We start from the raw sequence: 22,574 nt of genomic DNA, 5'->3' as shown, positions 1-22,574 counted from the left end.
TTTGCACGTGGTGAACTGCAGCTGTGGATCTATCTGGATATAGCTGCTGGTGTTTCCTTCACATCTCCATGTTGCCAAGAAAGTGATGAGCTATGGCTTTCCCCTATTTTCCTCTTTGCTCATCTGCTGTTCTTCCTGAAATCCAAGGGTGATCTGCTTTGTGTATTTTTAAAAGTTTGTTAAACATGTATTGGATGACATAACCATATATAGCCAGTGATGGACTTGAAGGAAGAGGAAAGGGGTGGATTCCCAGGTGGGCATGTACACAACTATGCTCCCCATAGATTGTGCCACGTCTGGGGTTTCTCAAAGCCCAAAGAATGTTTCAGGCAGGGGTTTCTCAACAGTAAAAAAAGTTGAGAAAGGCTGGCCTAAAGCTTCCAGGATAAGTACCTGTCCAGCCACTGCTTAAAGGCTGTCAATGAGGGGGAGCTCACCACCTTCTTAGGCAGTTGATTCCACTGCTAAACTATTCTGACTGTGAAATCCTCCCCTCCCCTGATATCTAACCAATACTGTTCCAAGTATAGTTTAAAGCCATTACTGGGGATTATATCCAGTCCCTGCCCTCCTGTGTCAACCTTTCAAGTCCTTAAAGGGAGCAATCATGTCCCCTCTCAACCTCATCTTCTCTAGGCTAATCATTCCCAAGTCCCTCAGCCTTTCCTCAGAGGACTTGGTCCTCAGGCTCTGGATCATTCTCATTGCTCTCCTTTGCACCGTCTCAGTTTTGTCCACTTCCTTTTTGAAGTGAGGCTTGTAGAACTGCACACAGAACTCCAGGTGGGGTCTGACCAATGCAATATACAGCAGACAATGACATGTTGAGATTTGGATGTGATGCCTATGTTGATACAGCCCAAGATACAAAACAGGTAAGATAATACTTATTGCAGCTTCACATCATTATACTGTAGAGAAAGTGGGAAAAGCAAGTCAGGTCTGGAGAATCCCGAATGGGCTCATTAAAGAATATAACATGTCATTTGGCCTGTATTAATCTATCAAGGTCAATATTGTCTGCCCTTACTGGCAGAGATCTTTCACATAACTTCACACTTTTATGTTTTTAAAATTTAAACCAGAGATGTCAACGACTGAAGCTGAAACCTCCTGTATGCCAATCAGATGCTATTCCTCTGTCCTATAGCCTCACCCATTCAATACTGTATTAACATCATGCTGCAGCTAAGCATCACCATTTATTTATGGTCTTATAATAATAATAAAATGCCTGATCCTGCCCACAGACAGCAAAACTGGATCCAAATGCAAATATTTGTAGTCTTACAAGACAGGCAGCAAATGGCAATACTTTTTAAAATGCTTGTAATAACATTGTCATGTCAGGAAGAGTAAGGTACTGCCACAGGCCTCCTCTCCCACTTATTGTCCTTTGTTTTCACCAAGGCTTTTCATTTTCCAAATGCACCTGCTCCAGACAAGTTGTTGTACAGGTTTTCTCAAAGTGAGGATAAAGAGGTCAGCAAAGGAAAGGTCAGGCGGGGGAGAACCCTTATTCGAGGAACAATGGGGGTTGGGCCCATATATGCCTGTTAGTCATGATGATTAAGTGGAGCCCCTATATTCTAGATACAAGTGTGGGATAAGGTTGCCAAGTCCCTTCTGGTCACCAGCAGAAGATGGGGAGGTAAGGTTGTCAGATCTAGGTTGGAAAACTCCTGGAGATTTGGAGATAGAGCCCGGGGAGGACCTCAGGGGTGTACAGGTCCAAAAATCCACCCTCCAAGTACTCATTTTCTTCACAGGAACACATCTCTGCAGTCTAGAGATAAGCTGATGTAACAAATAACCTTCGATATGCCCCCAAGCCAATTGGGGTACACCCCTGTAGAACTGGAGTGTTTAAACCCCAGCTCTTACCAAAAACAAAATTTGAAGACAGAGAAAGACAGACACCAAGTTCTTCTTTATCATATTGAAATACACTTTAATAGGAGGAGGAAGGAATACTTCCTATTGCCAGCTCAACAAACAAAAATCAAACATCTAATTTTATACCCAGTGTCCGTCAGGTCCCTTCCCATTTCTCCTATTGGCTAGGATACTTTAGGTCACAATCTTTCTGACTGCCTTATCTTTCCCCACCCACTTCCCATTCCATAATAATAGGGGGTGTAAATCTGATATGAGGAGATTTTAATATGACTCACATAAGCTTAGTTAAGCATTTTCTAATCACCTTTTGCACTCGTTACTGGGAATCTTCCAAATTATTGGGCCTTTTCGCACAGGGATCTTTGTTGCAAATTGTTTGCGGAATGAAAAATCGCCATTTAAAATAGTGGAATTCGTCGTTATGCATACCTGCCTTTGTAGTGGAATCAGTTGCGTTTTTTAGCGTTTCCCACAGGCTTCCGGTCTCGGCAGAAATCGCTAGAAAGGAAGCGCTATTGCCAAGCTCGTCCCGCCCCTGGCCGTCAAGCAGCCAATGGGCAGCCGTTAGCATGCTCCCAAACAGCCCCTTTCCCTTTAAGAAAGGTTTAAAAAAAAAAAAAAAACGACCCATAGCAATGAATCTAGGTAGATTCGTTGCTACGGAGAGACCCATCCAGCTGCCTAATGTGAGCTGTCGTTTGATTGTATGATCATTTGCACGCTGCCTCGAGTGATAAACCCCCCCCCCCTCTCACGGGCACGATTTTCGGCTGAATTTATTTGTAAAAAATAAAGGGACTTTATTTCAGCAAACGGGCTTTTCAGTTGTTTGTGCTTAGTGACTAAAGGTGAAGGACTGAAGCCAGGGAAGCCTCTAAACAGAAAGAGGCTCGCCGGTGCGTTTATCCCCGCTCGCTCGGAGAAAAAAAAATGGCGATCGCTTCGCCGGAAGTTTGGAGGAGAGAGCCAGGGGGAGGGACTTTGAAGAACCAGCAACAATGGTAACGCACAGATCTTTAGCGCTACTGTTGCAGATTGGTTGCAGGAGTGTATCGCTATCCGGAGGGTGAATCCACTTTTCTGGATTCCCCTGAAAGCGCCACAACGAAGCGCTTTTTGCTGATTGGTTTCAGGATTGTTGCAGATTGTCTACGACGTCGTGGGTTATGTCAAATTAGTAGCGTTTCCAAATAGCAACCATTCTGCTACTTTGAAGCCGTGCGAAATGGCCCATTGTGTTCCCTTTTTATGGCTGGTTCTGACTAATTTGTCTTAATTAAGACTTTTGGTGACCATTTGTCTAGGGGCTGTCTGTTTGTAGTTTTAATGGTCCTTGGTTAGCACATCCTGTCTTGGAAGTTAAGCAGGAGGGGTTAGAGTGTATTTTTGCTTCAAGCTATGTGTTAAACATCTATTTCTCCCTAAAAAAATAATGTAGATTATATTTGATAGCAATTTAACAATGTAAAATGATCATTCATCTTATAGTTTGGGGGGTTTTTTTCTTCAAAAGGGCAGCATGATTACACTATATGTATAAAAAAAGAGAAGATTTATCTGACTCAAAGTGAAAGAAGAATGCCGGCCATCTGCTAGAACTGTGTTTTTTAAATTTCATGATTCAAGTTAATTGGTATGGTGAAAAAAATTTTGTCTTGTGTATGCAGTCTTAAGGAAGAAGAAAAAACTTTTAAATCTTAGCTTCAAGAAACTTATATTATTTTATATCTTAACTATTAATTCATAGATATCACGAGCAAAGTGAATTTAAGACCCATTCCTAACACTGTGATTCCAAGGGATCCACAGTCCCACCTGGAGGTTGGCACCCCCAATGTGGATGAAGCGCAGCAACAAGGGATGGGGTGTTAGCTGCCCTTCCTGGTTTGTAGAGCTTCTGGGTGCACTAGATGGTTGGCCACTGGGGCACCAAATGAACCATGTCTCTCATCCAGAACAGTGGCTGACCTGTTCTTACCCTTAGCCATTCTTGATCCTTAGGTCTCCACTAAAGTGGCACTTTTTACACTGGCTGCTGGGAAAACTAGGACCAGTTTATGCAAACAGCACTTCTAATGTCCAATGGTCTTCTCTTAAAACGCCAATCTTATTTCTGTATTTTATTGATTACACTGTCTTAGATTTGATCATTTTATGCATACTGTTACATACCACTTGTTTGGTTACATCCTTTTTGTACAATCCTGGTTCCATATGATTGTGACGGCCAATGGCCAATACAATAAAATTTTAACTAACTAACATTAGCTGTTCTTGTCTTTCTTCACCTTGCTGCTTTAGCTTAAGAACTTAAAAGACAAGGAGACTAGGTAGCACACTGAACTGGGGACACATGAAACTGTGTTATAGTCAAATAGTCTATCAAGGGCTGTCAGCAGCCCTTCATGGTCTCTGATGGAAGTCATCCACATGACCTACTGCCAGATCCTTTTAAATGGAGTTGCTGGAGATTGAACCTTCTGCATGCAAAGCAGCTATTCTACCACTGCGCATGGCCCCTCCTGTACAAATCCATGTGTTCCCTCCCGGGTGAACGAGGTCCCCCCATGCAAAGGGGCGGGGAAATGCAGACATGGAAGATTCTTCTATAAGGCTGCTGAAATGCTGTGTTTCACATCACTATGATAGGTGTGCTAGTTGCCCATTCAGATAGCAAGGGACTTAATTCCCCCCTCCTCCTAAAATTGGATTTATTTTAGACCAATCTTCCTGTCCATGGAAATGTACAGGTCAAAGTCTGGCATTGTTTGGATCTCATTTGATTCCCTCTTTGGAAAGTAATTTTCACCTGCAGCTGGTGGCTTCTGATTGCCCCAAAAGCAACAGGAAATGAAACCAGCCTGCTGTGGCTGACAATAAAGTGGCCCTCTAAATGCATGGAGAGGGACAAATGTGACAGTTTAATTGTCTGTTTTGAGAAGAGGCAGAATATAATGTGTTACAAATAAGGTAGGGGAGCCGATAGCAGGCATTACTCTTGGAAGCAAATTGGTAGTGCTATGCGAAGAGAATATCTGCGAGGGTAACAGTCTCTCCCTTCAGTTCCAATTGCTGCCCTTAAAACGAGCAGCTCTTCTCTTGCTAGGCCTGGTGCAACAGGAATGCTGTTCTTTCTTTCCACAGAAATGGACACATCGCAGGGGAGCTAGTCACTGTGAAGCCACAGACCGGCGCATTGGAAGCAGTTCACCAGCCATGTCCAATAGGTCTTCACAAGCTTGATAAACTGCAAGCTTTTCTTAGTCAGAGCTCACTTCATCAGATGCATGAGGTGTATATTCATTTGGCTGGACTACATATGCAACAGAAACATAGGGGGCGCAACAGAACTCAGCACCTACTGTAGAATGTAAACTTGGATTGACGTACCTGCAGGATTACCTGTCCTTACTACTATGGCAGCTTACTCATCTGAGCAAAGCTCTATAAAGCTGGACCCTGCAAATGGGTAAACTCAGCAGTTGCCTGTTCACTTGCATTCTCTGAAGCAGCTCCTGCCTTGCTGGTTAGCCTACCTGCAGAGAAATACCCAAGAGAACATTTTCAAAAGGGAATGGCCCTGTCCCAGAGGGCACCATATAATATAGATTGTAGTCCATGTGGCAATGATTATCACCACTTTCATGGCATTGTCATCTACCTTCCCCCCACTTTCTGTATTGTTTATAGTATAGCTATAGCTAGTTATTCATATTGTTCACCTATTTTGTCATCCTAGTCCTATGACATCACTCATTGGTTGTCTTATGCTTTCCAGCTGCACTGTTTTGCATCCTGTAATTCACCTTGAGTCAGAGCAAGAAAGACAGATTATAAATAAAGTACAATATACAGAACAAATAGAACCCACTCCTTACAGATCTTCAATTATTTCAATTATACCTCAATACATTCCTTTCATAGCTGTTGATCTTAGAATCATAGAATAATAGAGTTGGAAGGGACCTCATGGGTCATCTAGTCCAACCCCCTGCACTATGCAGGACACTCAGAACCCTATCGCTCATCTACTGTAATCTGCCACCCCTTTGCCTTCACAGAACCAGCCTCTCCATCAGATGGCTATTTAGCCTATGTTTAAAAATTTCCAAAGATGGAGAACCCATTCTTACATTCTAATCTGTTTTACTTTTTTGCCTATCTAACAACTGTTGGGAATATCTCTCTGCCACTCAGAGTGAGCTGATTTCTCTTGGATTTGGCTCTGATTTTGGCCTCTTTTTGTAACTTCTCCCTCTCCCACAAACCTTCTGTTATGTATATAAATCTGTCTGATTTTCACTCCACTGCATCAGATGAAGTGAGTTCTCACCTACAGAAGCTCATGCTGGAATAATGCTGGACTCACATTTTATTTAACCAGGGCAGCAGAGATTGACCCTGAAGCTTTTGACATATGAAATAACTGCCCTACCATCTTGATGGTTCAAAAGTTTTAGCAAGTCTGGTTCAGAAGGCAGGTGATATTTAGTATCTCTTAAACTGTTGGAAGCACTTCACATCCATGACCCCAGGAACCTTGGCAACAATCCTGTAAGGCAATATTATTGCCCAACAATACAGATGGGGCCTGAGACCAAGAGAGAGTTGTGTGTCTGAGGCCACCCTTGTGAGTTTGTGGCTGGGGAAAGGGTTAAGCTGGGGGTTTCCTTCCTTGTACTCTCATCCGTCACTTCTCCCATGCAGTGAGATTTGACCCACGATAGCCTTGAGTAGCAGTTTCTACCAAACAGGTTCAGAATGTAGTTCTAGCTTGTTGTGTAATGGGCTGCATCATTACCTTCAGATGAGAGTTGTGGTCTTGTTTCGGCAGCAGTCCAGAATCGGTTCTGCTTGGATGCCAAAACTGGAAAATTGCTGGGTGGGAGAAAAAGCAATTGAGCAAGAGGAAGGAAGGAACACAGCCCCACTAGTGAGATGGCATTGTGGAAATTGCCAGCACTGACCCTGAGGTCAGTGAGTCAAGTGTTTTGTCATTAGCTTGCCATGGCTTTTGTACAATGAAAGCACAATGAAGAAAGGAATCAAACTCCCTCTTCAAAACTGTCAGCATAGGCTCTGGAGTAAAAGAGGAAACGGAGTCAAGTTCCAGCTGGTAGGAGATGACCTGGCACAAAGGAGGTGCTGTGGCACTCTCCTCCTTTTCTGTGGCACTGACACATGAGCAGGAAGTGGAGCTGGAAAAGTACAAATGTCATAGAAATAGCCACATCTGCAAATGAGGAAACTGCACGTTCATGAAACTGGGTGCTTTGGAGAAATAGCACTATACTGTTGCATTTCAACATGTCAATGCTGGCAGCTCAAGTGGGATGGCACTCCTGAAGCTGCCGCCCCCAACTACCCCATCCCATTTGTCTCTTCATCCCTCTCCCCCACCCAGGGCAGCAGCTGGTGCTTCTTTCCACCAACTCCCTCAGGCTCTTAAGTGCACAAGGACCTCTTCACATGTTACACATGTGAACACATGTACGGCCTGCATTTCCACGTGGGCATCTGTTTGTAAGAAAGAGCCAACATCAGTCCATGTTCCAAATGAAACCAGGGTCCAGTACATGGATAAATACAGCTTCATTAAGCTCTGCATCCTCTGAATACACCATACTGTTTTGATCTCTTATGATTTTGTCTATATAACTTGGTCTGAATGACTGCAATAATAAACTTTGACTTCAACTCCTCTGCATATACAACATAGTAAGAAAAATTCAGTGTACATTGTACACAGATTATACATACATTCACTATAACTTCAGACAAGCTGTACAATATAGAATATTTGTTTTTATTTTGAAATTTAGAGAGCCTTACAAAGTTATAAAACACATGTAAAATGTCAAGGCAATATAATGAGGGAGTGTGTCTTGGGTGGCCACTGTATCTTCAATGTTCATCCAGTGTCTCAAGCCCTGTGCAGATATCTGATCTGTGTAGGCTGGTATGACAAGATTGCTCCAATGGCTTGCCCCATACATTTACACTGGGATCTGTTCATCCACATGATCCCAATACATGTAGGATCAAGATGTACAATTTGTGTGTGATGTGGCAGGGAAAGCTGGAAGAGAACTTCCCCATTGCTGTGATGCTTACTTAATGACCTTGGGCTAGGCTTAACCTACCTTACAGCACGGGTGTGAGGATATAAGGGGGGTGGGAGAAGGTGGAATTTAAAAAACGGATGGATAAATATGGATACTTACACACAGCTCCCCCTATTCACCCATCAAAATAGACCATTCAAGGAAGATATGGGCCCAGGGACTAGATCCTGAAACAAACTTCAGTGTAAACTTTCCCTCTATCAGCATAGCCTTTGTTACAAAGTTGTTGTTGTGAGAACAAAATGGAGGAGATAATGATATAGTCATATTCTACATTTTCTCTAGTGAAATTTACATGAAGTTATGTTATAAGTCATTTGCCAAACTAGATCAACATCAGCTCTCTGACAGGGAAAGGTCTTTCAGTCCTAACACCCATAACCTGAGATCCTTTGCCAAGCTATGGGACCAACCCTAAGCAAGTTTGCTCAAAAATAAATGCATTTTCATCCAATGGGTCTTACTCACAAGAAAGTGTTCTTAGGATTGTGGCCTATACCAGGGTTTGAAACAGGTGCTTTCTGCAGGTGCTCTGTCATTGAGCCAAATCTTTTTGGCAAGATTTTTTGTTTGTTTTTGTTCACTGTCACTGAGGAAGAAACTAGACTTCTATTCAAGCCTATAAAGCCAGTAAAATGATATGGAAAGCTATAAAAGAAAACCATGAGCACACGGAATGAAACTTATCCGGCCAGATCTCTAACTAAAATGGAAGCTGTGTTTGCCTGAAAATTAATTTCCTCATCCTATTTTCCCTGTTCATAAAACATGTAATACACTTTTAGATTTAATGCCAAACAAATTCTGGTGTGTGTGTTGTTTTTTATTTGTTGTTGTTAGGTGCAAAGTTGTGCCCGACTCATCACGACCCCATGGACAATGATCCTCCAGGCCTTCCTGTTCTCTACCATTCCCCGGAGTCCATTTAAGTTCACACCGACTGCTTCAGTGACTCCATCCAGCTGCCTCATTCTCTGTCGTCCGCTTCTTCTTTTGCCCTCAATCGCTCCCAGCATTAGGCTCTTCTCCAGGGAGTCCTTCCTTCTCATGAGATGGCCAAAGTATTTGATGTTTTTATATAACCCATGTCTATTGAGGGTATTTAGAAGGACTATAAACCATATTGTAATTAGTGTCACCCAAAGAAAAATGATGGTGATCTCAGGGCCTGGAACCCGAGTGACCCAAGATGATTATTGATGACTGTTTATCTTCCTCCAAGTATTAGGAGAATAGCTTGAGGATTCTGCTGCTTGTAGTATTGTCAAAACATGTTCAAGTATAACCTCTTGGTACCAGTTAGCAGTCCATTATGACTTCATCTTTTTTCAAAGGAAAGGGAACAAGTAGCCATCATTCATCCTCAGAAGCCCCAAGAGCCTCATCTGGTGCAGCATGTACCACCCTGTAGGCCACTGGGGACATTTAAAACTTCTCTTCCAGCAACTAGGGATGCCAGTCCTAAGGAATTTCCAGACTATAGAGATCAATTCCCCTGGAGAAAATGGCTACTTTGGAGAGTGGACCCCATAGCATTATATTCCATTGGGATTCCTCCCCATCCCAAATCTCGCCCACTTAGCTCTAGTTCCAGGGACTCCAGGTATTTTCCAACCCAGAGCTGGCAACCCTAGCAGCATCTGAACTTCAAGGTTTTAGGAAACACTGAGTAGCTCCAGGCTAGCCCAAGCTCATTTGAACTTCAAAGGTGGAGTATATGGTATATTATACAGTTAATTTATTTATGCTTGCATTTATCAATCGCCACTCCCAAACAGTCAGCTTGTGGCGACTCACAACGAGGTCCACAAACAACAATAGCCATCAACAGTAATGGCGGAAGACCTAAAATATTTCCTTCCCCCCACCCACCCCTAGCCAATTAGAACAGGCCCCAGAAGTCCACAGAAAAAGAAGTCTTAGAGGTGTAGTTTGGCCCTAAAGCTGAAGGGTTAGATCATTTCTCCACCCTTTGGCATGGTCCCGCTCCAAATGGCCGCTATGTGTGAGCACTGTGATTTTCACAGGTTGAGATCCACAATTTTCAGCCCATCTGTTTCATTCCCAAAGTCAGACAAAAATATGAGGTTAGACTGATTTATAACTAACATCCAAACAAAAAATCTTACTCCAGATTCTAAAACAGTTTGCAGTGAACTATGCACATTTTTAGAATGTGTTGCTTAAAACTACAATCCCCTCTCTGCCAGGCGACAAGCCCCTTCAGAAACTGAGACCACTTTCAAGTTCAGTGTTCAAACAGTACATTTTCTCCAGGTTTACTGTTAGCCCTATTTTAATGCTGTGTCCCTTCCCCTACTGTCTGTATAACCATGGGACATGTAAACTGGACTCTTAATACCTCAACTCCTAAGCTGAGTGACTCTGGGCTATTGATTTTAAGAGGCCTAGACTGGAATCACTGTGCCTAGAATTATACTGTAAATAAACTGCTGGTAATACTGGTTCGAGATTGGGTTTGGTTATGAATACATGCATGATGTACCAAATGGTGCATCAGCATGCAATGCTCCAAGTGCCCCTTTCCCTCCACTTGCCCTTTTCCAGAGTCTCTCCAAACCCTGAGATTGTAGTTTGGGCCTTAATGGTTCTTGTGAATTGTTCTTATAATGTTTTAACTGTTAAAATAAATAACCATCCTGGCAGCCTTGATTGGGCAAAAAGAAAGCATTTACATTTTGTAAATAAATGAAACGGCAGCCAGAGTGGTAGGCTGTTCACAAGTCTTTGCCCTGGGCTGTATCCTACCACACTCAACTAGCAAGAGTGTCTTCCTTCAGCACAAGAGAGGCTCCTGAATTGGAGGGTCGGTTAAACAGGGGCAGCCTCTAATCTGGAGAACTGGGACTCCCCACTCCTCAACATACCGCCAGCTGGATGATCTTGGGCTAGTTGCAGTTCTCTTGGTGCTATCTTAGCCCCACCTACCTCAAAAGTTGTCTGTTGTTGGGAGAGGAAGGGAAATGTGTAAGTCACTTTGGGACTCCTTTGGGTAGTGAAACCAGGGTATAAAAGCCAGCTCTTCTTCTTCTTCTTTGCCTTGGAGCAACACACCTCTGTTAGCTGAGTGAAATAGGATAAATTCAAGAACTGCTGCTATAAAGTTTACCTTGCATAACCCATCCACAAACCATGTGACAGGAAAGATATTTATCAGTGTTCCATTCATTCCAGGGATAATGATGGTCGATTGAGCTTCGTATGATCTGAATCCAGATACTCAGCAAGCCTGCTTGCTTGACTCTTACCCTTTGTACCTCCCTTTTTTTTAAATGAAACCAAAGGTTATTTTAAATTATCTTCAGTAACTAAATGCAGTGCAGGATTCCATACATTCTCACATGCATTAGAGCAACCATATCCATGCCTTAAGCAAACCATTCACACTGCAAACGTTTTAAAAGTTACCAAACCATTAAAGGGCGACAGCATGAATGGTAAACAAAGGATAATATGGAAAGGTAAAGAGCTGGGGACAATGGCAATGGGACCGATTGCATTATTTGTCCAAGTTGCTGTGTAAAAAAATGGCCCTGAAGCATTTGTGGCAGCTACACCAGCTTGAATGGAGAAAACCTGGGCAACTGACCTTGGGTTATGCCTTTAGAATAAAGCCACCATCCTTTGGATCCTTACTTGTATAACTACCACCTCTTCTGTAAGTATGGTTGTATAACTCTGGTAATTCCTCCCAGAATTACAACTGACTTTCAAACTACAAAGATCAGCTCCCCTGGCAAACTCTAAGGCAGGGTTTCCCAACCTTTTATTTATTTATTAGATTTTTATACTGCCCTCCCATATGGCTCAGGGCAGTTGGCATAAAACATTGCAGGGGTAATATATAGAACAGTTTAAACAATGCAGTCATAAATAACATATCAACAATACTCTAACAGTGCAATAGAGTGATAACTTATACAAAAAAAGGGGGGAGGTCAGGCTGCTTCAGGTCATAGAGGGAGTGTCTGAGGGGGGACCCGTGGATGTCATTGGGTCGGTAGGATTCAAGCAAATGCCTGGTGGAGGAGCTCTGTTTTGCAGGCCCTGCGGAATTGTGGAAGTTCAGAAAGGGCCCTGATCTCTTCTGGGAGCTCGTTCCACCAGGTGGGGGCCAGGATGGAAAAAACCCTGGCCCTTGTTGAGGACCAGTGTGCTTGTTTGGGGCCAGAGATCACCAGCCAGTTGGTAGTGGCAGAGCATAGTGCCCTTCTGATGGTCTCTCAGGTACACTGGGCCCAGACTGCGTATGGCCTTGAAGGTGAGAACTAGAACCTTAAGTCTGATCTGGAATTCAATTGGGAGCCAGCTAAATTGTTGGAGTACAGGCTGGATGTGAGATCTCCATGCTGTATTAGTGAGGATTTTGGATGCAGCATTCTGCACCAGTTGTAGTTTCCAGATCAAGGAAAAGAGTAGGCCTGCATAGAGTGAGTTGCAGAAGTCCAGTCTAGAGGTGACCGTCATGTGGATCACTGTGGCTAGGTGTTCTGGTCCCAGGTAGTGCACTAGTAGCTTGGCTTGTTATAGGTGGTAGAAAGCCTGCCACGCTACTCTCGTGACCTGTGCCTCCATGGAGAGGGAGGCGTTGAGGAGCATGCCCAGGTTTCTTGCGGAGTGGGCTACTGCTAGATGCACTCCGTCCAGGTTGGGTAAGTGCACTTCCTTGCTTGGTCCCTTCCTACCCAGCCACAGGACCTCTGTCTTTGAAGGGTTGAGCTTCAGATGATTCTGCTTGAGCCGCATTGTCAGTAACACTTTTTGTAAGTCCTTATGTCCCTGTCCCACCGCCCCACCCCCCGCTTGTGTGCACCATCAAAACACAATCTATCAATACATGTAAGTTTCCCCAATAGGGCAAATAGTGAGGCCCTGCGGTATTTTCAGGACAGGAAGATGGTGGGGAAGTCCCCTTTCTATACGCACATTAGTCTCAGTCCGCATTAAGTCTTTTTTGCATGGGAATGGAGTTCCAAGCATGGCAATCCCAAGGCCTGTCTGGTCGACAGCAATGGGGTGCATATTGCTAGACCCTTAAATACCAAACTTTGATGCTTCAGAATGGAAACCTTCCTATGCGGACTTTGTCCCTTGAGAGTTATAAAACAATGAAAGGTGAGGCTTTTTACTGTCATGCTGGACTGTGTGTATAAGACTGCCTGGGCCTTTTGAATTCTCTTATAAAGAAACAGAATCTCTGGCATTCTGGAAGATAGTTTAACTAAACCTTTCCCTCAAACAACCTGGCTGTAATCCCATACAATTGTTGCACACAGAAGAGCCACTGCAATCAGCAATCCATACGTAAGCAATTGTCTTGTGGCTGGTGCTGTTGTACTGGAGATACGATCTGTCTGGGTCTTTAGTATGATTGTTTCCCTGGCTCAAGTGGAAAATAAGTGCTCTGGAAAGTGTCTGCACCCAACAATATCCCCCGGCATCCTGCTCTCTTCATTTCCCTGCTTTTGTGCCAGCAACCAGTAAGTTATGTTCGCAGAACTGTAGTGATGGATCCTGTCAAATGCCAGCTTGCCCCTCATTCAATCTAGTTCACTCTCTTTCCTTTTTGTAGACTGTAACAGAATCTAAGGGAAAGGTTCAGTGCCCTGTGGTAGAGGGCTTTGCAGAAGGTGCCGGGTTCAATTCCTGGCATCTCCAGTTGAAAGGTTCAGATAGGAAATGTTATGAAACACTCTGAAGTTCTGGAGAGCCTCCACCAGTCAAAACTGGACAGTACTGACCTTGATAGATCTATGGTCTGACAGGCAGCTTCAAGGGTTCAACTGCATGTGAAAGCAGCAAATCTATGCCTTCAAATGCAGGTTGGCCTAAACAGTAGTATGATGGTGTTTAGATGTGCTTTTTCCAGCATAGGAGTGTCAAGTCAGAAGGATGCTGATTGCTGAACAATTCCTCTGTCTGCCATCCAACTCTTCCCCTCCTAGGGATACTAGTCCCCAGGAGGAACCTCAGGATCTCCCAGAATTACAGCTCATCACCAGACTACAGAGATCAGGTCCCCTGGGGGAAATGGCTGCTTTGGAGGATGGACTCCATAGCACTGTACTAATCCCACCCGCTCCTGGCTCCAGCCCCAAAGTCTGTCTCCAGGTATTTCCCAATATAGAGCTCACAATCCTATCCCCTCCTTCTCCTTTTCCCCAGCAGGTCCCATTTCTGGCCATGAAACTAAAGTGACAGAAAAACAGCTGTGGATAGGGATGTAGGGGAAGGTTTAAGCACCCTCTTCCCACCTACCACTTGTTCACTGGAAATGGCTCCCCTGCCCAGTGATTTTGTGGTATGATGATATTTCATATTCAGAGACATGGATCTGAAACCATCATGATAGTGTTTCTGGGAGCTTAAGGAACTGCTGCCTGCCAGAATAGAAAGCATTAATCTAGAGCAGGGGTAGTCAAACTGTGGCCCTCCAGATGTCCATGAACTACAATTCCCATGAGCCCCTGCCAGCATTCGCTGGCAGGGTCTCATGGGAATTGTAGTCCATGGACATCTAGTTTGACTACCCCTGGTCTAGAGGGGTCAATGGCCTGACTCTGCATCTAGCAGCTTTGTATGCCTGGAGATCCAGTAATGGCCTCATTGGCAAGATAAGCAGTGAAGCATTTAAGGGACCATGTCAGACTTTCAGCAAGCAAGCATGAGAGTATTGCATTGCCCGGTAGCAAGGACATTTCTGTTCTACTTTCAACTTGGCAGGGATTAGTCAAGGGAGAGCCATCTTTTGGAAGATTTGTTTTGTTTTTGTTGGAAGTTGCAAGAAGCACAGAAGTCTCTCTGTGCTATTTAAAGTCTGAACTCCTATACCAGGGAGAAGGGATTCATACAAAGGAATTAAAATAGAGTTACAAATGAGTTACAAAATAGTTACTTAAAGCTCATTGACAAACCGTATCCATGTCCAACTTTTAACTTATGGTTATATTGGAAATAATATAGCCGGCAATATATAAATGAAATATAGCCCTCTGTATCAACAACAAAATCAACTAATTTGCTATATGTTTACCAGATGACAAATCTGCTGTCTCTAAAAAGCATTTTAACAGCCTTGTGGTTCCTTGCTAATATAGCCAAAGACGTTACAAGGTTAATCAGAGGCACATCTTTTCTGGTGGTTGTAGTTTTTCTGGGCTGTGTGTTCATGGTCTGATAATTTTAGTTCTTGATGTTTCTCCAATGACCACTCCTATCTTCCTTTTGCTTTCACTAGCCTTGATGCTAGAACTTGGCCATATAGATAGCAGAATTACAATTCCCATCTATCTTATTCTGTTCCGTGAATTTCTAGATATCATTTAAATGTTATTTTTAACATGAAGTAGGTGAGCACATTATCATCTTGCTTTTCTTCTCACAAACCTGGCATCATAATTATTCTGTTTTTGTGATTCAATATTAGCCTCCCAGGTTCATACTCAGGCATGTCCAGTTGAAGGTCTCCAGTGGCTGGAGCTGGAAAATTGGTCTCTCCCTGACACCCCAGAGCGGGTTTTCTCAACCAGGGTTTCATGAAACCCTGGGGTTTCTTGATGGTTCGGGAAGGGTTACTGGAATGGGTGGAAGTTACATACTAATTTAATTATATTTTTTAATTTGTTAAATGTTTATTGGGTGACATGACCATATATTTATTGGGTGACATGACCATATATGGTCATAATTATATATGGTCATGTCAACCTGCCATCACTCTTAAAATGGCCAATGATGAGTTTGAAGGCAGTGGGGAGGAGACTCCGGGAGGGTGTGTGCACAGCTATGCTTCCCAACCATATTCTGCACAATTGTGCCATTTCTGGGGTTTCCTGAAGTTTGAAGAATGTTTCAGGGGTTTCTCAATGGTAAAAAAGCTTCCCTAGAGAGTCAGTGGGCCAGTGGTATGACTTGCTACAAACCTGCTTCCTATGTTCCTCTGATACGGTGGTCCCCAAACACCGGCCCGCGGCCTGGTGCTGGGCCATGGCTCCCTGCCTCTGCAGTGTGTTTGCGCCATGCGCGGCCGCAAATGTGCATGCGCGGCACTCTACCCAACCTGGATGGAGTGCATCTAACAGTAGCCCACTCTGCCAGAAATCTGGGGGTGATCCTCCATGCCTTCCTCTCCATGGAGGTGCAGGTCACAAGCCAAACTACTAGCGCCCTATTAGCACCAGAACACCTAGCCACAGTGATCCATGCGACGGTCACCTCTAGACTGGACTTCTGCAACTCGCTCTACGCAGGCCTACCCTTATTCTTGACCCGGAAACTGCAATTGGTGCAGAATGCAGCGGCCAGGATTCTCACCAACACCCCCATGGAGATCTCATATCCAGCCTATACTTCAACAACTCAACTGGCTCCCAGTCGAATCAGGCTTTTGGTTCTTACCTTCAAGGCCATATGCAGTCTGGGCTCAGTGTACCTGAAAGTCTTTCTCTCCGCCTATATCCCCAAAAGAGCATTAAACTCCACCACTGCCAACTGGATGGTGATCCCTGGCCCCAAACAAGCACATTCGTCCTCAACGAGGGCCAGAGCTTTTTCCATCCTGGCTCCCACCTGGTGGAACATGCTCTTTGAAGAGATCAGGGCCCTGCCCAAACTCCCACAGTTCCACAGGGCCTGCAAAAGGGAGCTCCTCCACCAGGCATTTGCCTGAGACCAACTACAGGTCCCTCCCACCTCTGACATCCCTTCCATGGCCTGAAGCAGCCTGACCTCTCTAGGTGGTTTAGCTTGTTATGTTGTTATTGCTGGGATCACTGAACCACTGTTGGGTTGTTATTGTTGTATATTGACTATGTTGTATGTTGACTCATTCCATGTATACCCCTATGATATTGTATGTAAATCGCCCTGAGCCATATGGAAGGGCGGTGTAGAAATAAAATAAAATAAATAAAATAAATAAAAAATATGTGCTTGCACTGGAACACAATTAATAATGTCAGCCACAATAATTTAGCATGTGGTTGCTCGCAGGTTGTGAATCCCCTTGCTTTAAATGCAGTGTTGTGTTCTAGTTGCTTTTTGTTCCCTTCCTGCATGAGCCAAGACTTATTGCAATCCCCCTATCCCTAGATTCCTATGACACTCAAATGATGTAAGCGGTGTGTGTGTGTGTGTGTGTGTGTCTCATGTTGATGAAAAAGTAGTAGAATTGTTTTTATACCCCGCTCCGCAGGGGGGGGAGGACACACGCCTAGCGCCTGCTGTATCTAGAGTACAGCGGGCTTATTTACTAGTATACAAATGATGCATTTTGGTCCAGAACATGTCCTTGAGACTATCCTAAATGTGCTGTTGATGTCATATGTTCAAAATACAAGTACATGAAAATCATAACACCCCCCCTCAACTTTAGCATGATATCCCTTTGTAGGTATAAAATTTCAGCAGTATATCAATGTGCTCACTGTGCTAAACTAAAGAAAGGTGCTGAAATGCAATCATTTTAATAACCCCAGTACTGGGTGTTGCTCTTTTCTGGTAATGAGAGGCATGTGGGCTCTTGAAGTCAGCCAAATTTCCCTGCCTTCTCATAGCCCCTCCTAGCTTCTGCATCCAACAGTCTTGCTTAGTGGGCAACTGAGCAGCTACTCTGTGCTAACCATGGGGAGCTATCAACACCTCTGAGCAGTTGTTGAGTAGGTCAAACGTTCAGGGAACAATGAAAGAAAAACAATTAACTTAGTAAAAGCATGCCTTCTGTTTGGCAAATCTCAGCAAAAGCTCAGTCCCTCCCTCACCCAATAAAACTGATTTGTAAACCTCATATCTTTGTTTAAAGAGCCACACATAATCCTATATTTACAAACCATGTGAAAGTCTCCAAATTAGGACTGACAAGGACACCTTGAATGTTGTTTTAATTTTCAAGGCATTTCTGCACCGGTAAAAATAGCGCTACGCCAGCTGGTGTCACGCTAAATATTATCACGCCTCCCAGCCACTCCTCACCTTTTTGTCGTCTCGCTCTTTGTCGTCTGCTGCCTTTTCGCGCTTCTCACCCTCTGCAACTGCTGCTGGAAATGGTGGAGGAGAGCAAGGTGCTTTGTACCTGACTCTCTTCCCCCTATCAATCAATCAATCCAGGCAGCAATCCCCTTTCTCCATGCTTTAAAGGTCCTGTGATGCCCACTGATTTCCAAAAGCATACCTTATTAATTAACTAATTCATAAATTGGTGGGAGCAAATTATTAAGCAGAATAAATAACATATTTCACCATTGCTAAAAGGCATGGAGCAGCTCTACATTTCACATTGACCAAAGGTTTTCGGTCATTACCAAGCCTAAAAAGGATTAGAAGGGTTCCTGCTGCCAAACCCAAGATCATTGAGGGCAGCTCGAGTTTATTCTGGCTGGCTGCTGTCAAAAGATAATCAAGAAGACCAATTATGCTCTTAATACCCCACAGTTTACTCTCTAAGAGTCATGTGCTTGATTGGGGGAATGTCGCTTTGTATTAAGCAAAATGGCACAAAAACTTTACAAGACCTTAAGTTAAAAAAAAAAGAAAAAAATTCACAATAAAAGCCCTCTGCAGATTGTCTTAGAAATGTATTCTCAATATAATTTCTGGCGGGGTGGGGAGAGTGTGAGGAAAAGCCATTGTCCTATTGAATTGTATTTTTTTGGAACATGGACAAAATCCCGGCCCCACCCCCATAAATGTTGCTAAGGTTGGCAGCTCTGGGCTGGGAAATTCCTGTAGATTTGGGAGTATATCTAGGAAAACATGGGGTTTGGGGGAGAAAGGGAGTACAGGGGGGTATAAATAGGGATGGCAGCTTCCAGGTGGGACCTTAGGATTCCCCAGAATTACAGCTCATCTCCAAACTGCAGAGATCAGTTCCCCTGGAGAAAATGGATGCTTTGGGGGGTGGACACTATGCCACTGGACCCTGCTGAAGTCCTTGCCCTCCTGGGATTCACAGCCAAAATTTTCAGGACTTTCCCAACCTAGGTCTGTCAGCTATACCTCCCAACCCACACCCACACCCAGCAATGGCAGAGGAGGACCTGGCAACTCTTGTATAATACCAGAGCTGCTGTTGTATCCAGGGGAAGTGATGTCTGTATTCTGAGAGATCTCCAGAATCCACCAGAAGATTGTCTAAACATTACAGGGTTTTGCTGACAGATATTAATTATGGTTACATTCACGTTGCTTTCAACTTTGCAGAAAGATATTTTGTGTAACAAGTTAATGGCTCTGCTTTTACAACTCCACCCTAATTTTCAATCAACCCTCGAATGCAAATTTAGTTTACAACAACTTTACCATGTCTGCTTTGAAAATAGCTCTCAGGAATTGTATTGTTATTTTAGAATTGGGTGGAACTGCATGTTATTTCTAGCTCCCCAATTAATTTTCTTCATGAGGTCTGAAGCAGGAATGAGACATGAACTGTTTAACCCTTTGCTTTCCAGAGTTAAGCTGTGTTTAAAATCACCTGTCCCCTCATGCTGCCAAGCTCTTCTGACAGACCGGAAACACAGGACCGTTCAAAGATATATAGAGCTTTTTATTAAGCACTGTTACAAAAATCATTAAGGCTTGGCATGGTCAGCGGCAAAAGGAAATGTGGTTGCCAAAGGATCCACTGGCTCGACATGATCAAAGCTGACACAGGGATGACCATGAACCATCTAAAAGAAGCGGTCGTTGACAGAGAGGCGTGGCAGAGACTTTCCTATAGAATCATGAGGGTTGGACACAACTGAACGGATGACATCAAATTAAACTGATGACATCATATGAGAGAGAACATCTACTAATGTGACTCCTAACAAAATGTTTTGTTTCTCAAGCAATACTACATTATGGGGGGGGGATTAAACTCTTGCTTTGTTCAAAGGGCTTTTGTGGGACACACAAGGATCACAATGGGCATTTCACTCCTGCTTGTAGAGCTGGTTCTAATCATTCCAATTCTTTTTTTATCATGTTTTACTTTCCCAGAGGTTGTGCCTGAACTTATAAAGTACTTGCACAGATCTATCCTAAGTTAGTTTCTTTAGAAGCAAATCCTGATAAGCTCAGTGGAACTCTGATTTCCCAAACAACTGACAGCTGTTACATTCTTTTTTTTTCAGAATTAAAATTTGAGGCACATTTCATTTTGACACCCCAAAGGAATTACTTTTAGATTGTCTGAATAACCTTAGCCCATAGAAGGAAGAACTCTTCTTATGGTTCTGCATGAGTCACTGATCAGGGTGTGCTTCCTGATTGGATAAACAGGAGTGACTGAATGATCCAGCCTCAGCCAATGAAGAGATGAAGCCCACTTACTCAGCCGCCCCAAGGGAATGATTGTGTGTTCATTTAAAAGCATTTATTAAAACTGAAACAAACTTTAAATGAGCATTGGAGAGTAACAACTGCAGAGTTGTTCCACTTACTTGGCTTCCTATGATGAGCACAACCCTGGTATCTATAGAGATGGGAATGCTTTGAACATAGTATGTCACCTCCCCTCCCCTCCCCTAGATGTGAGAATTTCCCCCTTTTATTTCCCCTTTCTTACTGAGCCACCCTAGGTATCTGTTTTATTACTTCCCGAAGAACTTTGTGTGTCCCACCCTGTCCCAGTATGATATTTTGGCTGTTGGCTCAACCCAGGAATCTGGGGGAAAGGTTACAAGACCCCTTTAACTTAAAATGGCAGTCAAGGCTTGTTGAAATTCCTATTTAACAACATATTTTATTTAACATAGAGGGTTTCTGAGTTAACTCAGTGCAGAACTCTGAAGTAAATCAGTACATGCACAAACTTTATATCATTTGTTTCAGGCTATTGAGAGTTTCATAAGCTGTTCCCAATGACTTGTGTTCCAGTGTTTCCAAAACACTCCAGTAAGTGTCCTTCACGTATTCACTGACTCTTTTGGTTTCAAGAAGGCTGGGACCCTCTATCCAATACCTAAACCCCTTTCTAAACCCACCAGTACTCTTATTGAACTTTAATTTACTCTTAAGATTTTACAAGGCTGGTTGTAACCATGCCACACCAACTCTTCAGAGTTATTTCCCTGTTTTAACTGGGTAGGGTAGTTGCTTCTCTCACTAGAAGATCTATCCCCCTTTCTGGCCTGAATGGTGAATCTTGAGTTAACTACCCACTCCTCTTGCCAACTCCGCCGCAGTTCTCTGTCTGTGTTAAACTGCTCTCAGTCGGGGTCGAATTTAGGCTTAATTTCTCCTCTGCAGCAGGTTCAGAAATCTCTCTGCTCAACTGATACTAATCAATCAGATCTCTTAGAGCAGCCTGTCACTCAAGACTCTCGGGTTCCATGAAGAATTAGCCCTTCACAGCCCCTTATCTGTTTTAAAGGTACAATTCATCATACAAAATGACAAGGATGAGATCTGTTTCATCAGTTTAAAAAAGAAAATTTAAAAGTAGAAGAGTGAATAGGGAAACACTGTAAATATTATTCAAAGACACCTATCATTTTCCACATCTTAATTTTCAAACTAAAATCTGGTAATTCTTAAATTTGTTATGAGAATTCATACAAGGTCCAGATTCATGAGAAACAGAGTTGTCCAGAATAGATAACACCCTTGTTTCCCAGCAGTTGGAGCTAAAAAAGATGGGTAGGGAAACACCACACACATAACTTTTAACAACACTGTTGAGAAAGGATTTTTAAAAATCAACAATACAAATTTAGTATGTTTTAAAAATAAATTTTAAATATTTTAAAAATAATTTTAAAATGAGCATGCAGTTATTTTTGAGTTCATTCTTTTCCTTTTTATTTTCTAATGAAAGCAAGATAATAGAAGTTTCTTCTGAACAGTATTTTCACATTTTTATTTTCAATATGGGAATACACAGATCACAATAGGTAAGCAAAGATTTACGATTATGAGATTTTTATGCAGAATTTTTTTAGCAAGATGCACATATCAAGAAACTGAGAACATCCTGTTAGCTTTCAGCATGATGCACCCTTGTCACATGCCTACCCAAATGTATTATATGATCTTTGTTCACAATAGATAGGTTAACACTGTAATAACATACAACACAGGCTCCAGGATGAGTTTACCACATATGTACTCCAAGTTCTGCTCATAAAACCCTTCAGTCCATGTTAAGTATATGCAAAAACCTTGCTTGCTGTCCTTTCAACAAAGCTATCACATTTCAAGAACATTATTTCTCTGAAGCAGTGATCCATAATATAATGTGTAACAGTTTTGACTATAGCATTCATAGCTGATCTGTTTCTCAGGCTTATAACATCAGCTTTGAAGATATTCAGCTCAGAATAATTCTGGTATCACGCACTGACCATTATGTTCCTGGAAAATCTGAATGATAAAATTCCTAGAAAAATAGGTAAAAAGACATTTTAGTGCCAGTTCTGTGCATTTTGCACACATATAGATTGGAAAAACAACTTAAAACTAGGGTGTACATAGTCACCAGATGTTGGCTGAGGAAAGGTCACCTTCTCCACTGATGGACCAGCATAATTTGCTCAGTTTAAGCACTTC

The sequence above is a fragment of the Paroedura picta genome, chromosome 6, assembly GCF_049243985.1.
Source record: "Paroedura picta isolate Pp20150507F chromosome 6, Ppicta_v3.0, whole genome shotgun sequence".
Classification (NCBI taxonomy): Eukaryota; Metazoa; Chordata; class Lepidosauria; order Squamata; family Gekkonidae; genus Paroedura; species Paroedura picta.
The sequence above is the reverse complement of the archived record's forward strand: the minus strand, read 5'-3'. Positions refer to the sequence as shown.